At 35.6% G+C, this 16616-nt stretch overlaps 1 protein-coding gene across 1 annotated transcript in view; it reads left to right on the top strand.

Annotated features, from left to right (window-relative positions):
* Positions 1 to 16616, top strand: part of LOC118734102 (dopamine D2-like receptor) — a gene marked incomplete at its 3' end in the record, with an annotated part of 499124 nt that overhangs the window by 222027 nt on the left and 260481 nt on the right. Inside the window, 1 exon segment of the mRNA XM_036463808.1 lies at positions 15096 to 15217.

Raw genomic sequence — 16616 nt, 5'->3', positions numbered from 1 at the left:
CACAATGCGCCAAATTTTGGAAAAGACCCGCGAGAAAAGCATTGACACTCACCACCTATTTGTCGCCTATTAAAGCCGCTTTTGACAGCACCGAAAGGAGTTACCTATACGTCGCTATGTCTGAATTTGGCATCCCCGCCAAACCGATACGGCTGTGTAAAATTACGCTGAGCAACAGTGTTGCCATTTTGATACATTTGTATCCAATTGGGTACATTTTCGCCTTAAATTTTGAGGGATACTTCGCTTTTTTCCTCAGTGTAAATTTGGATACCTTTTCCCATAAGTATTCGTAAGTTGAAGGAAATTTTTTTTATTTATGTACGAGATATTATAACATTTTTAACGATTTGCAGCTCATCCTCCAAGCAAAAAATTTTCCCTTATTCTTGTCACTTTGAAAAATAAAACTTTTAGCTACATAAACGTGCATTTAATAACACCAAGTAGTTTTCAAATTTTAAAAAGTTTTCCGATCTATATTAGTTAATGTCGAAAATCTACAAGTATCTTATTGAGAATTATGTCAAAAAGCTGCAATTAACTTTAGAGTCGACTTAATTATGAGTATAACTACGGCCCGTTGTTTCCGAAATCCGTGTCTAAGGATGGGAAAATACTGACTACTTGTTAATAAGTTTGTTAAGGGGCCGAGTTTGTTTTCCATTGATGCACTGTGTAAAAATGTCCGCTCTTTTCGGTGGATACATTTGGATACAGTTTTCGATTTTTTTTTATGGATACTTTAAAGGCTAAGGCAGTGGCAACACTGCTGAGCAATACCACCAGCTTCGTCTTTCCGAGCCGTTCGCCATGAAACGAGGTAAAGACAGGGCGACTCCCTCTCATATGACTTCTTTAATCTGATGTTGGAGAAGATAATAAGAGCCGCAGAACTGAACCGCTCAGGAACAATCTACTACAAGAGCGTGCAATTGCTGGCTTATGCCGATTACATCGACATCATCGGCAACAAAAGCCGCGAAGTTTGTTCTGCCTTTTCCAAGTTGGATAAGGAAGCAAAGCAAATGGGTCTGGTGGTAAACGAGGACGAGAGGAAGTATCTTCTGTCATCAAACAAACATAACAATCACGCCTTGGCACCCACTTGGGAACCAGCATTAACCCCGATAATAATGTCAGCATAGAAATCCAACGCAGAATCACTCTTGCCAACAAGTGCTACTTTGGACTGAGTAGGCAATTCAGGAGTAAAGTCTTCTCTCGACGTACGAAAACCACACTCTATAAGTCACTCATCATGCCCGTGCTGGTATATGACGCAGAAGCATGGACAATGACAACATCCGATGAGGCGGCTCTTGGAGTATTTGAGAGAAAGATATTGCGGAAGATTTACGGGCCTTTACGCGTTGGCGACGGCGAGTACCACAGACGATGGAACGATGAGCTGTACGAGCTTTACAACGACATGGACATAGTGCAGCGAATTAAAATACAGCGGCTCCGCTGGCTTGGTCAAGTCGTTCGAATGGACACCGACGCTCCAGCTCTGTCAGTATTCAACTCGGAACCCGCTGGTGGTAGCAGAGGAAGAGAAAGGCCGCCACTGAAATGGAAAGACCAGGTGGAGAATCACTTGGCTTCACTTGGTATTTGAATTGGCGCCAGTTGGCACAGAAAAGAAACGATAATCGCTTAAGCGGTTACAATGCCAAATAAGAAGTAGAAGAATAAATATATGATCTACATATATATCTTCTCTTTTTTAGTGAAATTATTACCCTTTTCACTTTACAAATGTACCCAAGATTAATTAAAATTTTATTAGGAATGTCTTCAAATCATATGTTAAGAAAAAAAAAACAAAATAGCAAAAAATTTATTCATATATTTTAAACGAAAAATACTGTTTTAAAATAAAAATACTTAAATTTTACAGGACTCCGATTACTACCGGACTTCTCACTGCACACCTTTGCTCGCTACCGGAATTAACTTATTGTTGACTTGGTAAAAGCTATTCGTAGTATGAAATTTTTTGCGCGCAAACGAAATCTCTTTATTAATATAAAAATTGGGTCGTGGTCTGAGAGACCAACAACAGTACTTAAAAGCTGTGACAGACGGCAAAGCTTATGCATATAATCTGGCACACATATGCGCATAAGAATTTTACACTTACAGACGGCAGTAATGCCGATAAACGATCCGCAAGGTGGTGGGTTCGAGTCCCACGGCCAGTAGAATTTTCATTTAGTAGTAGTAGTAGTAGTAATTTTATTTATCTTTAAAATTTAAATTTAAATAAATAAAAGATCATAGACAATAACAATAAATGTTGTGTGTCTGCATTGCACTTAGAACTAAACAATATTATATATATATATATATTTAAGAAAACTCATTTACAATCAGCTCTCTATATTTAAGGCAATTACTTATATAAATATGCAGTGAACGATAATTACCATCATTAAGAATATTTAAAACTCTTGGCAGGTCCAAGACTTTCTCACCAAAACAATCGAAACGAATATTTTTGTATATAGGACATTCCCCAATGAAATGATAATTGTCTTCAACAGCTCTCATATTGCAAATAGAACAGGTCTTAGTCGAAATATTTTTAAAAGATCTTGCATTAAGATTAAGTAAGCCACCTCTTGCGCGAAAAATAAGACTTGTAGCATACGCAGTATAGTCATAATTAAAGTATGTAGGGCCTGTAGGTATTAGGTCCGGGTAAAGGTCATGCGTTTGGGACTGCTTCGCTTTTTAAGAAATATTATATTGTACAATGCAAGAAGATCAGTTAGAAAACACTCTGGGGCGTACTTATAGAATTCATAGCTAATACCATCTTGACCAGGAGCCTTATTTTCTTTAAGCCCTTTAAGAACAAGCTTCAGCTCGCGGAGTTCAAAAGGAGAATCTAGAAACGGGTCTACAACTGAGGGCAAAGTCCAGTGCATGCAAGGTGTGTCAGCTGTGCAAGATAGCAAAGTTTCAAAATGGCTGTAAAGATCCTGCAAGGAAAGGCTATACTTCACTTATTCATTTATTTTTCATTAGATTTAGATCATATAGATTTCATTCTTTCTTTTATAAGTAAATTCTATATTTTTTTTACGTTGCTTTCAGGTAGTTGTTGTAGCCCGCAACTCTCACCACTCGGCTACCGCGGACGCGAGACTTGCCCGCTTTTTTTTCCTTACTTGTACAAAAGACAAAAGCTGACCGTTTTACCAGTTTTGTAATCGAAATTCCCCGAATCCAAGTTAATTCCCAAAAATTTTGTGCATTCGTTCGGCTGCTTATGCACATTTAAAAGAGGAAAATGCATGAGTCAAAGCAAATAAAGGCTGTTTATGTAAATAATCGAGCCCGTTTGTCAACTATATAAGGGTTAAAATACCCTACAGTGAAAGCATTAACTAGTAAAAAGATTTGCTGGTTCACAGCCAATACAACTTCGTAAATTTCGTACCAATCGCGATTAGCCACATATGCTAATCGTAATTTCTCAGTCGCAAATTAAAATTGGGTAGAATATCAAAGGCGTTTAAACTTTGACAAAATATGATTACTAGGAAAAGGAAAGGTTAAGGCTATGCCACGAGTCATTTGATCAAGCACCATGCAACCTTTTGTAGTTGAACGTAAATCCTGCATGAAGTAATTAATAAAATTGACAGGAGTTTCAAACCAGTTGGCTCCCTTACCACCAAAACCCTGTTGCTTCTTTACAAATTTACTAAAAAAAGCATTTTAATATACCTACACTGAGGGGAAAAAATATTAAAATCAAATAGAAACGTAATTGATCTTACTATAAACGTCAACGAAAGTCCAGTATATGTATTGATAAATATTCTATTCAATTACGTGCATATTAAACTGACCGCGTTCGTTCGTTAATTTTTGATATATCAGGTGGCAACCCCTCTACATGAAGTTTGGAAATAAAGTTCCTTCGAAGCAATTTTAATTTATATTCATATTGAAGTAATGTGACAAGGTGGCAACTAGGGATGTCAATTTTCGGGGTTTTGTCGATCCCGGGATTTTCGGGATCTGAAAATACAATCCCGGGATCCCGGGATTGTCCCGAAATCAGATTGAATCAAATGCATATACGGTCACTCACAGAAATATTTTGCATAGATTTTTTTTGCAATATTCAGAATATTTTTCATGGTATTTTTTTTTGTTGATTTAAAAAAATATATATGTATGTGCAATTTTGAAGTTGCGAAAACATCCCGTCGACATTTTATATTTTTTTTTTGCTACAAAAAAATTCGTAAAAACAATTCAAAAATCAAGGGAGTTTTTAGTAACTTTAAAAGTGCACTTTATTGTATTAAATTGAATGGGCTATAAAACTGCATAATGGAATTTTTTGTAAAAATTATGATTAAAAAGTTTGATATTTTTATGATAATTTGGTGAACTTAAACCAACTTTCTCTAAAGTGTGAAATTTTGATTTACATGATTTTTGTTGTAAAATTAGCTATATATTTTTTTTAATTAACAAAAAAATACAATGAAAAATATTTTGGATATTGCAAAAAAAATCGATGCAAAATATTTTTGTAAGTGACTGTATTTGGTACAGCAGTAACTGCCTATGTAACTATATAAAATTTTTTGAATCACGGTTTGAGATCAATTTAAGATATTATCAGTATATTTAAGTAATAATAAAAAAGTTAACACATTTAAGTAAACAATAAATATATAAGTGCATCACCTATTCCATTTCGAGCGGAGCAAAATTATTCCTTCTTTTGATGGTAATGCGATCTTAATGAAATTATATCATTAAGGGTTGCAAAAAATTCTTAATTTGCCCTTGCGAGGGGATATTTGTGATAAAAATTTAATTGGCTAACAAAAAAATTGTTTCCAGCAATCCCGGGGTTTGAATCGACTAATCCCGGGATATTCGGGATTGACATCCCTAGTGGCAACCCTCCCTTAAGAAATAAAGCCTTTTCAAAACCATTTCGATCGATACTAATATTGTAATAATTGATTTAAATTAAAAATAATTTGAATTTAATTTTTTTATCAGGTGACAACTCTTTATGCAAAAATAAGAAGTTATTGCACATCCACGGGCCAAGCCCTTTAATTTGATACCTCATTTTGAAAAATCGAACGAACGGCACAGATCTGATATGACGAAAACTTTTCGCGAATTATGCATTCATACATATGTATCAGGGTTGTTGCGAATATTCGCATTCGCATTCACAACCGCGGAGCTTCCGCATTAATTTTAACATTCGCATTCGCTTTCGCATTCGCAAAAATCAATGCGGATCTTTTGCGAATGCGAATATTGAAGGGACCGAAAATTACAGTTATTTTTTACGAATTAAACTTGTCCAAATATTTTTTATGCCGAAGTAAAAGTACTTTCCGGATAATAAACAAACCGCTTATCCAAATTAAACAAGTTTTGGTATCCCATGAAAGAGGACTTAAATAGCTTTAAAACTGAAATGTCTAAAAGAGGAAAGCCACACATTGAAAAATATTTCAATAGAAAATCTTAATTAATTACCATAGAACAAACATTGGGTCAGGTATGTATTTACATGAATTTCTTTAGTATTAAGTTATAAAAAAATATAAATAGAGGTGGTAACCTTCATTCGTTATTTCTGTTTAAAAGCTCTTTCACTCCTCTTATGATACCAAATTTGTTTAATTTGGATAAGCGGTTTCTTTATTATTCGGATAGGACGTTTATTTCGGAATAAAAAATATTAGGCCAAATTTAACTCGGAAAAAAATAACTGTTATTTTCGGTCCCTGGAATATTGTGCAAGTGCACAGACGTATATCTAACCAGTCACAGAAGAAAGCATTAAAAATGAGTTACAAAAACTAAAATCGAAAAACGCTGATGACGTCACAAATTTCGAAACATCCAAAAGAATGAGAATGAAGAATTCTTTCGAAAAAACGGTGTTTAAACAACGATTGTGCCAGCCCGATGAAATTCTCAAAAAGTAATTATTGCACCGCAATAAAAATAAATAAATATAACTGAAAGTCCTATCAACTGGTGCAGTGTCAATCGAAAAGAATTTACAATTTTGCCAAGTTTCAAGTTTGTAGCCTCGAGCGAGTAGTTATATAAGGGCGCAGGTTTGATTTACGACCCTTCAAAAAGTTTTAATTAAGCACAGTGTTCCCATTTATAAATTCAAGTACTTTAAGTAAGTTTAATTTTCCCCGAACCGGTTCACTTTTCACTTTTGGTTTTCATGTACATATTCAGCCTTATCATGAGTTTCATTTTCCCCGAACCGGTTCACTTTTCACTCTCGGTTTCCATGGTTTTACTATGGGCGGATGACAAATTTTCGGGTGAATTTTTTTTCAGGCGAAACTCAGGATAATAATAATAATAGATTAGCGCTTACACATATGTTAGTGTTTGGCCGAGCTTCTCCTCCGACTTGTGGCGTGCGCCTTGATATTGTCACACAAAGCGGAGGGACCTACAGTTTTACGCCGACTCCGAACGGCGATTGTATTTTTATGAGAAGCTGTTTTTCATGGCAGAAATACAATCGGAGATTTGCCATTGCCTGCCGACGGGCGACCGCTGTTAAGAAAAAAACCTTTTTTCTATATTTTTTGCGATGTTGCTTTGACCAGGGATTGAACCCGGGTCCTGCGGAGTGGAAGCGCGCACTGCTTACCACTACACCACAGCGGCCGACGCTTACCACTACACCACAGCGGCCGACCTCAGGATAAGGCAGATTATTAAAGATTATTAAATCACCTAATTTACCCACCTAAATTATTTCTTAAAAATACATGACATCTGCATTCGCATCCGCATCCGCGGATGTTGGCTTTTAAACATCCGTTACCCGTTTTTTAAATATTTAAATTTTTTTGAATAAAAAAAAAAAATCGTGCCTTTTCATGTATTTTCTTTAACTGCATCTATAAACCAGGCTATACTTAGTAAATTTTTTATGTAAAATACTTCCAGATAGTTGCTTCTCCATACTCAAATGCAATGTAGTTAAAATATATTAAGGAACCATCATAAAATTATGACTATTTTGGGATTTTTGACTTTTTGATATTTTCAATAACTTTACATTACATAAAAAAATTGTTCATTTAATAAAGATTTCAGAGAGGTGCCAATCTTACTGCTTCGAATAGAAAAAAAAAATGTTCTAGCCGCTTTTGTGGGCAAATGACTGAGACTATGTTCAAACAGGCACCTAATTGGCAATTAAGAAACTTTTCACTAATTTAAGCCTTAATTGTTACCCAATTTATCATACAAAAATTCAAATTATTAATTGCCAATTCATTATTAATTGCCAATTAATTTGTGTCAGATTCTCTATCCAACCCTGCTAGGTATGTTTAATTTCGACTTGGAGGTATGTTTATTGAACAAAAAGCAATCAGCTGTTTGTTTCTGTCCCTCTTTTACAGCTGATATTCCATAAGGGATGGAAAATTTAATTATAAAATTGTACCTTATTTACGGAAAGCTTTATCTAAAAGTAGATAGATGTACCTAAAAAGTAAATATGTATTTCTATATAAAGAGGATAGGAGGATACAAATTCCCATCGATACCACATCAACTTCTGTACTCACATTAAACAAATTTTGGCTATGAAAATAATCTGTTCGAGGAGCGCGAGACAAAAGGTGAATTACTTTCCTCCCAGTTTTTCGATCTGACGTATAAAAATAAATATTTTCTGTCTATCTGGCGAAATCAACTACAGTTGCGTTACTTTGACCACCTTTTTGTATCATTTGTATGCCCCTTCAGAAAGGAGGGAAGGTATGGGACCAGTTGCCTGCAACAGAAAATGCATTGAAATGTCAATAAAAATAAGAACTGGTTTCCTGAGAAGTTATTTGGCTACGTTCCAAATGTACCTAAAATTGTGTGTTTGTACCGAATGCACTTTCAAACTAAATAAAGGTACGATTGTACCAACTTTTCCATCACTGTAGGTAATCCAGCAGCTGCTTTCGTATCGGTAATTGCGCAGCTCACGTATGTGTGAACACAAAACTCAATTCCGCAATTTAAAGCTTAATTACCTCAGCTAATTGGCCTGTTTGAACATAGTCTGAGACACGCTAGAATGTATTTAATAGATTTAAATTTAAGTTGCTCTTGTTACCGACCAATGACATGCTAAATAGTACAAAGGCACATTATGACCTGCTCCTGACATTATTTTATGTTACTTACCGGAATTCGGACTAGAGTATATAACAAGGGCTATATCTATCATTATTTTTTGTGAAGGATGGGTTCACGTAAAATAAAATATGCATGAGCTGTTTAAAGAAAAATGTATTCATTTATTGATCCTCAAGTTGGCGACCTTCTACTCTAAAACAAGCTCGACACCTTTTAAGAAAAGACGCTTTTAGAGATCTTAAACTCAATTGGGCTATCTCAGCAGCAGCTCCATTTATTTGTTCCCGCAAATGCTCTTCGGTTTGTATTGTTTTTGAATAAATTTTGTCCTTAAGAGAGCCCCAGTAGAAAAAATCTCTTGGATTCAGGTCTGGCGATCGAGCGGGCCACGTGGCGTATCGTCCGATCCATCGGCGAGGATAAGTTTCGTCGAAATGAGCTCTTACTTCACGCCCGTAGTCAGCAGTGCAACCGTCATTTTGCAACCATAGCCTTCGCCGCAGGTTTAAGGGTACATCTTCTAAAAGAGTTGGAAGCCGTTCCTGAAGGAACTCTAAATAACTGTGAGAGTTGAGCGTTGGCGCCAGTTCCATAGGTCCCAATATCTGACAATTAAAAATACCGCACCATAAATTTATTTTGTACTGGTGCTGCGAACGATCTTCTCTCATTTCGTGAGGATTGTCTATCTGCCACCTGTGAAGGTTATGTAAATTAAAATAACAATCACGTTTGCATGATGATTCATCGCTCCAAATTATTTTATTTAAAAAGTTGGGGTCTGATTCATGCATTCGCAACATTTCACGGCAAAATCTAACCCTCGACAGGTAATCTCTTTCTTGTAGAGCCTGAACACGTTGAATGTGGTAGGGATGAAATCGATAGTCTTTTAAAGCTTTGTGAACTGTAGTTTTTGGTATTCCCGTCCGTCTTTCCATCATTCTCACTGAAGTCGATGGACCTAGTTCCACTTCCTCTAACACAACTTCAACATCTACCGTTGCAAAACGTCCTGTTTAGCCGCAACGCCTTCCAGGTATGCGACCTTAAAAAAGTTAAAAATGATAGTGCTAACAAGCAAGCAAACAAGAAAGGTGTAAAAATTACTTACCTTCATATATTTCTCTATGGGTCCGGGCGAATACTTCACGACCCGGTTGCCGACGATTGGGGTATCGCTCTGCATAGAGTCTTTGAGCAGCTCTCGCATTACAGCAAGCTTCACCGTAAATTAGGTGAATATGCGCATATTCATACTGCGTGTTCTCTGTCATAGTATTAATAACACAATGTTCGAAGGGTCCAATTTCACAAAATCCACTTTCACTAATTCCGGTAAGTAACATAAAATAATGTCAGGAGCAGGTAATAATGTACCTTTGTACTATTTAGCATGTCATTGGTCGTAACAAGAGCAACTTAAATTTAAATCTATTAAATACATTCTAGCGTGTCTCAGTCCTTTTTTGTTTCTATTCGAAACAGTAAGAGTGGCACCTTTCTGAAATCTTGATTAAATGAGCAATTTTTTTATGCACTGTAAAGTTATAGCTCAGTACATTTTTTTCACCAGAGATAGTCAAAGTTGGGGAAGAAAATATCAAAAAGTTAAAAATCCCAAAATAGTCATAATTTTATGATGGTTCCTTAATATATTTTAACTATATTGCATTTGAGTATGGAGAAGCAACTATCTGGAAGTATTTTACATAAAAAATTTACTAAGTATAGCCTGGTTTGTAGATGCAGTTAAAGAAAATACATGAAAAGGCACGATTTTTTTTTTAATTCAAAAAAATTTAAATATTTCAAAAACGGTAACACTTTTACCTGAAATTTTTTTATTTATCAGAGAGCTCACCCCTCCACCTACCTTCCCCTAAAGTTTGGCAGGTTACTTCTTGGACACCCTGTATACAGATCCACATTAACTACAATCAACATATGTACGTATGTATGTATGTATACATACGATTAGGTTATAAATATTTCACCATCTGTTACTCAAAAGCCGAAATAACTACATACACACACATACATACCTACTTTTTGTCTTCTTCTCTCGCTTCCAGCGCAAGCACGCCTACCAAAAAATTTGCGTCTTATATAAAGCTTATTTTATATGATCATAATAATAATAGATTGGCGCTTACACATAAGTTAGTGTTTGGCCGAGCTTCTCCTCCGATTTGTGGCGTGCGCCTTGATGTTGTCACACAAAGCGGAGGGACCTACGGTTTTACGCCGACTCCGAACGGCGATTGTATTTTTATGAGAAGCTGTTTTTCATGGCAGAAATACACTCGGAGGTTTGCCATTGCCTGCCGAGGGACGACCGCTATTAAGAAAAAACCTTTTTTCTATATTTTTTGCGATGTTGCTTTGACCAGGGTTTGAACCCAGGCGTTGCGGAGTGGAAGCGCGCACTGCTTACCACTGCACCACAGCGCCCGACATATATGATCATAAGCTCTATAATTTAATGCCTGAAATCTGTAAGGAAAGTCAGTTGTATGAAACATTCCTTATTCCACACCTGATGTTGCCGTGTTGATGTCATCTTTCTCTGAGAGACACCCTTATGCCTAAGTCTTATAGGCCATATAAAATAAGGCTTACATAAGCCCTTAAAATAAGGCCTTACATGGAGTACAATTTCCTTATAATAAAGCTTATAGATCATATAAAATAAACGTTTGCTTCACTTTACACTTCCCGAAGGCCTTTTCATAATTAAGAAAAAATATAAAAATTAAATAAAATAAAATCTTAAATTTCATGATCCGTCTGATAGGGATTGAACCCGGGCAGCCTTGGTAGAAAGTAATGGTGATTTCGTTTCTACCAAAAAATTTTGCCCTTGCACGGTGCAAAATGTGCTTGATGTTACACTCAACCCTTTGAAAAGGCATGTTTTTGCCTTCTTGTCCTTGTCCAGCTCACTATTTCATCACATTATCATTTGAAGCAACCATCTGACTTTCAAAGCACCCATCTCCCCCGATAAAGCTTCAAAGGGCAGAAAAGGTGCCGTTTTTGCCTTACAAGAGAGTGACATTTTAAGAAACGAATACAAAATTGTTTCACCCTTGCCTTTAATTTCGAATCGAACACGAAAAGAGAAACTGGCAATCAAAAGGCGACATTTTTTGGTAGAAACGAAATCACCATAATTGTATCAACCATCTTTGCACAATCAGCTACAGCCATGCATGTAAATGTGCTTTCAAATGTTGAGTTTGAATCAACGCCACATTTCGCTGCGTTGATGTCGTCAGTTCATAAGGTTCGCCCTCTCTTTTTGAGAGACACCCTTGTGCCTAAGTCTTATAGGTCAAATAAAATAAGGTTTACATAATCCCTTATAATAAGGCATCACATGGAGTATAGTAAACTTATTATAAGGCTTATAGATACGGTGACCATATTAACCAACGTAAAATAAAGGACATTTTTTTCAAAATCATTTGGGAATTCGTACATACAACTTGTATGAAAAAAGTACCTCACCCATATCGTAATTTATATCAAATATTTGAGTTAATTATATTATTTATTTGTAAAAGTTCCCTGCATAGCGAAAAATGAAGCCAAATCCTTTTCAAGGACTTCTCAATCCTTTGTTACCAAAATGCGTTTATCATAATTCATACTGCGCGACGAAGCCAGCACACAGTGGTTCAAAATTGGAATTTAATGTTCATAATCCACCGGAGCCTTAATTTTTCAACCATTTTTTACTAAAAAGCAATAAAAAAATATTTTGGTGAACATTTTTTATAACATTTAAAATTTTTTTTTGTGTATTTTTTTGTTTTGGGTGAACCATGATAAAAACACTAGAAGGTAAAATCATTCTCTCAATTCGTCTGCCATGATTTTTTTCTGACGTTTTCAAACATTTTAAAATATATAAAATTGAAAATAAAAAAAATTAAATTGTTCACGATTGTTGTTGTTTGAGATTAAAAATGAGAATGTGTGTGTGAGCTTGAGTTAGAGTTTTAAAATTATATTGCTGGCAAACGTCAGACTGCCTCTCAATGATTTTACCTTGTAACGTTTTTATCATGGGGTGAACCATACGATTGGTTTCAACTAGTTTCTGTTATGTAACATTTATTAACTGGAACAGGAGAATACATTTTCTTCAAAACTGCTACAAAACTGCTAATCAAAAAGGTTCCTAGATAGTTCAAAAAGGGTCATCTCCGGGCTACAAGAAAAGTGGTTAGTTTTGAGCTGGGCCCTATTCCACAAAACAACTTATCAACTTTTCACTTTGCACTTATCGATTTGTATTTTATTGCAAAGTGAAAAGTGTTTCTGTTCCACAATATTCTTTGCAAATCTCACTATGCGCTGAGCTTAGTTTTGCAAAGGCTTTGCTAAGAGAGCATATTCTTGTAAAGACTTTGCACTCTCTGCAAAGTCGTTGGGCTCTCTTGCAAAGTGAGTGTGCAACAGTGTTGCCGCGAAGCATTTTTAGTGGTAGCCAAATTCCTTAAAGAAAAGGGCTAAAAAAGAGCTAAAAAAATCGTTGTGGCTAAAAAAGGTAGCTAAAATTGTTTACTTACATAATCATATATAAGTATACACGCAAACATTTTCAATAAGTAATGGTATAGAAAAACAATGAACCCTGGAAAAAAGCTAATACTTTATCCAACCAAAAACCTTTTCGTATAAAAAGGGAAATATACGCCACCAGCTTGCTGGATCGATCAAGTGATTGTACCACCAAGCTCGAAGCATATAACTTACCAGCATGCTGGTACAATATTTATTTCTTTACAAATGAGGTCGAGGAAAGATCGAAATGATTTGAGCCGAAATTTCATAATTTTTCTACCATTTTGTTAAACATTGTTTTTTTTTTTTAATTCACAACTGCAGTATCGTAAACTTAATATTCCACAAACACGGCTTTGAAATTTCCGCCAAATTATTTTTTACTTAGAAAATTTAGCTAATTTCACCACTCACGGAACCAGCACGCTGGTACAGTCATAAAATTTTCAAATAGTTTTTGTAGTCGCACCAGCAGCTGGTACAATCACACCACAAGAACATACAAGGTCAATCGACTTGATGGGCCATTTAACTAATGAAGCATATTGGGGGCCAGTTTTTCAGTGCACGGCCGAGGTTCAAACTAAGTTTAAACGCCCGATCTGGCTGGTTTAAACTAAGATCAGCCAATCAAGTGTCAGCCAGCTGTTCAATTTAAACCCAGTTTACTTAATCTGAGTTTAAACTGGCACTGAAAAACTGGCCCTGAGGGCGGCAAACTTTTTTTTTTAAACTATAGTTAAATCGTTGATAGATAAGTTAAAAAACAGCCCTAACACTTATACAGTATGTATGTATAAAAACGTAAGGAACATACAATACATATATGTCAGTCTTTCTTAGTTTAAAAATTCATCTCTTACATATATGCAAAAAAAATAGATCAAATTAAACATAAATATACAACTTTTCTATGCCCAGTATGAATAAATTCTCCAAAGGGCTAAAAAAAGGGGCTAGGGGCAATTTTAAATTTATGTGGCCAAAAAAAGTATGTGGTAGCTAAATCTAGCCACCAAAGGGCTAAAACGGCAACACTGTTGTGCAAAGTGTTCCACAAAGTGTTTAATCAACTTTGCATTTCTGTCATATCTCTAATCACTTTGCATTACTAAGGTAAAGATTTAAAATGAGCAGCAAAATAAAAATTGGAAATAAACTTGCAGTTTTGAATATAATAAAAGAAAACAAGTAAGAAAGTCTAAGTTCGGGCGGAGCCGAACATTAAATACCCGGCGCAAGTATTAAATATATGTTTATTCACCTTTCCGAAACCTTCCGCTAGATGGTAAGCCGCGGTGTATCAATTTTGAGTAAATTAGCGCCCTTCAATTTCGAAATATTGAAGTTTCAAGCATCTCTGAAATTTACCGTTATATGAGAAGCGGCCGTTATTTTAGTCCGATTTCAATCATTTTCAACGTTTTGCTTATATGTGGCAAGCACAATAACCACACCGAGTTTGGTACAAATTAGTAGAACGGTTACCGATATACATATATGTGATCATAAGTGGGCGGTGCCATGCCCATTTTCCAAAATTTTACCATAAACGTATTTCTTGGTAAAGAATTGTTGCAAGCATCAATTTTGAATAAATTAGCTTCAATATTTACTGATTTATCGAAGATTTTGTATTTCTCTAAATTACCGTTATATGGGATGGGGGCGTGGTTATTGTCCGATTTTAAAAAGTTTCGGCTATTTTTTATGCTGTACCAAGGCCAACAACTGTGCCAAGTTTGGAAGAAATTGGTGCAGCGGTTACCAAGATATACATATGTAACCATAAGTGGGCGTGGTTACGCCCATTTTCCAAAAATTTATAATATTCTTATTTGTCGTCTAAAACCTATTATAAATATCAATTTTGGGTGAATAATCTCCAGTAGTTACTAAAATATCGCAGTTTTCGTATTTCTGGAAATTACCGTTAAATGGGAAGTGGGCGTGGTTAAAGTCCGATTTCATTACCAACCTACCTTGGATTAAGGGAAACCTACATACCAAATTTCGTTGAGATATCTCAATTTTTTCTCGAGTTATCGTGTACACGGACAGACGGACAGACGGACGGACAGACAGACATGGCTTAATCGATTTCTTTTTTCATCCTGATCATTTATGTATACATTTGTCTATATCTATCTCGATTCGTTTTGGCTGTTACAAACAACCGTTATGTGAACAAAATTAATATACCCTTGTGCACAATTGCGCTCGGGTATAAAAAGACATTTTATTTGCAAATTTTCAAAACAATAAAGTAAGTATTTTTTTATAAAATTATTGTAAATTTCAAACATAATTAAGTTTATATTTCTTTTTGAAATTAGATAAACAGGCTGCCTGGGAGGATGTTTTGAAAAAAGCCCAATCCCTGCAACTGGCGTCGGCCCAAAAAACATGGACCTATGTGAGGGACAGTTTGTTTGGGCTCTGGAAGAGCCGGACATTGGTAAGTACAACAATTTATTGCCTACACATAGCAAATATTTATATTTGCCTCATTTGCTACTGTTGGAATTTATATTAATTCTTATATTGTGCAATGCTAATAACTAACAAGCATCTTGTTGACAACAACAAGACAAATCGTTATCATAGACATTGTTGTTGTGAGTTAACAGTGCGCTCAATAAACAACTCTTGCTGATTAGAAGAACGGGTATATGCACAATATAATTATTTGCTATATGTACTGTAAAAATATACCGTAAGTATTTGAATAGGCAAATATTCATTTCGCGTATGTATGTATGTACCTTGTACATACAGTGGCTTAATAAAGTTTAAATACACCTCGTTGACATGAAATATATTGTTCTGATTATTATATTTGAAAATAAGCTAATATTTTTATTTATTTTTATTTTTATTTTGTTAATTTGCAGAGTAAAAGGGATAACGCCCGAAAAACTGGATCCGGAGGGGGGAAGGACAGCGTTATGGATGAAGCTGACTTGGCCATCCTCGATATTCTGGAAACCGACTCAGCTGTGGTAGATGGATTGAATTTGCCAGAAAGTTATGAACACTCAGAAAATCTACCATCAGCTGAGTGTGATTCCAGGGTATCGATGACAGAAGAAACACCTGCCAATCCCCCTCCAAACCCAAGGAAAAGGAAGAGCTCTACTAAGTTTCCAAGTGAAACTTTGGATAGAGAGAAAAAATGTCGGCTGGAGCTCCTTGAGGTTGAGGTTTACTACAGCAAACTTTAATGCCTAAAATTGGAGAGGGAGCTCCAACTTCCACCCTCTGCCATAACCCGCGAAATTGCAGCGGCAGAAACGGAAAATATTTCGCGTTCGCGGTTGTTAATTGAGGAGTTTTGAGTTTTTTATGTATTTTTATTATTTTTTCCCATTTAGTATTTGTTTATTTTTTTGTTTTTTATTTAAAAATAAAAAATAAGTGAATTTGATATTTTTACTTTCTATATTGAAAATTGGGTTACATAAAACTTGTTACTGTTAATCTCAAACCCCAAAAGAAACAACGCTTTTGCTGAGGAAAAAGATCATAGCCAAAGGACCACTTTTATTTCACTTTAATGGTTGGCATTAGGAGAAGTATTGCAGTAGGGAAGTAACCCTTTCCATTCCACTCGCATGATCTATATTATTAAGGGCATCATTTTCTTTTTCAGCACTTTCATCTAATTCCTCGATTTCATTGTCAGTGTCTTCAAAGGGTTGCATGTTTTCACTAGCCCTTCCGATGCCACTGTAAATATTGTGTAAGATGGCACAAACAATGACTATCTTTCCTGCAAACTCAGGCCTCAGTCGCAAATAATTTAGACACGGGAATCTCTCTTTAAGAATGCCAAAACTATTTTCAATTATGCGCCG

This window comes from Rhagoletis pomonella, unplaced genomic scaffold, assembly GCF_013731165.1.
Source record: "Rhagoletis pomonella isolate Grant_MI unplaced genomic scaffold, Rhpom_1.0 Rhpom_scaffold_00002, whole genome shotgun sequence".
Classification (NCBI taxonomy): Eukaryota; Metazoa; Arthropoda; class Insecta; order Diptera; family Tephritidae; genus Rhagoletis; species Rhagoletis pomonella.
Note: the sequence above shows the minus strand (reverse complement) of the source record. Positions and strands in the feature narration are given on the sequence as shown.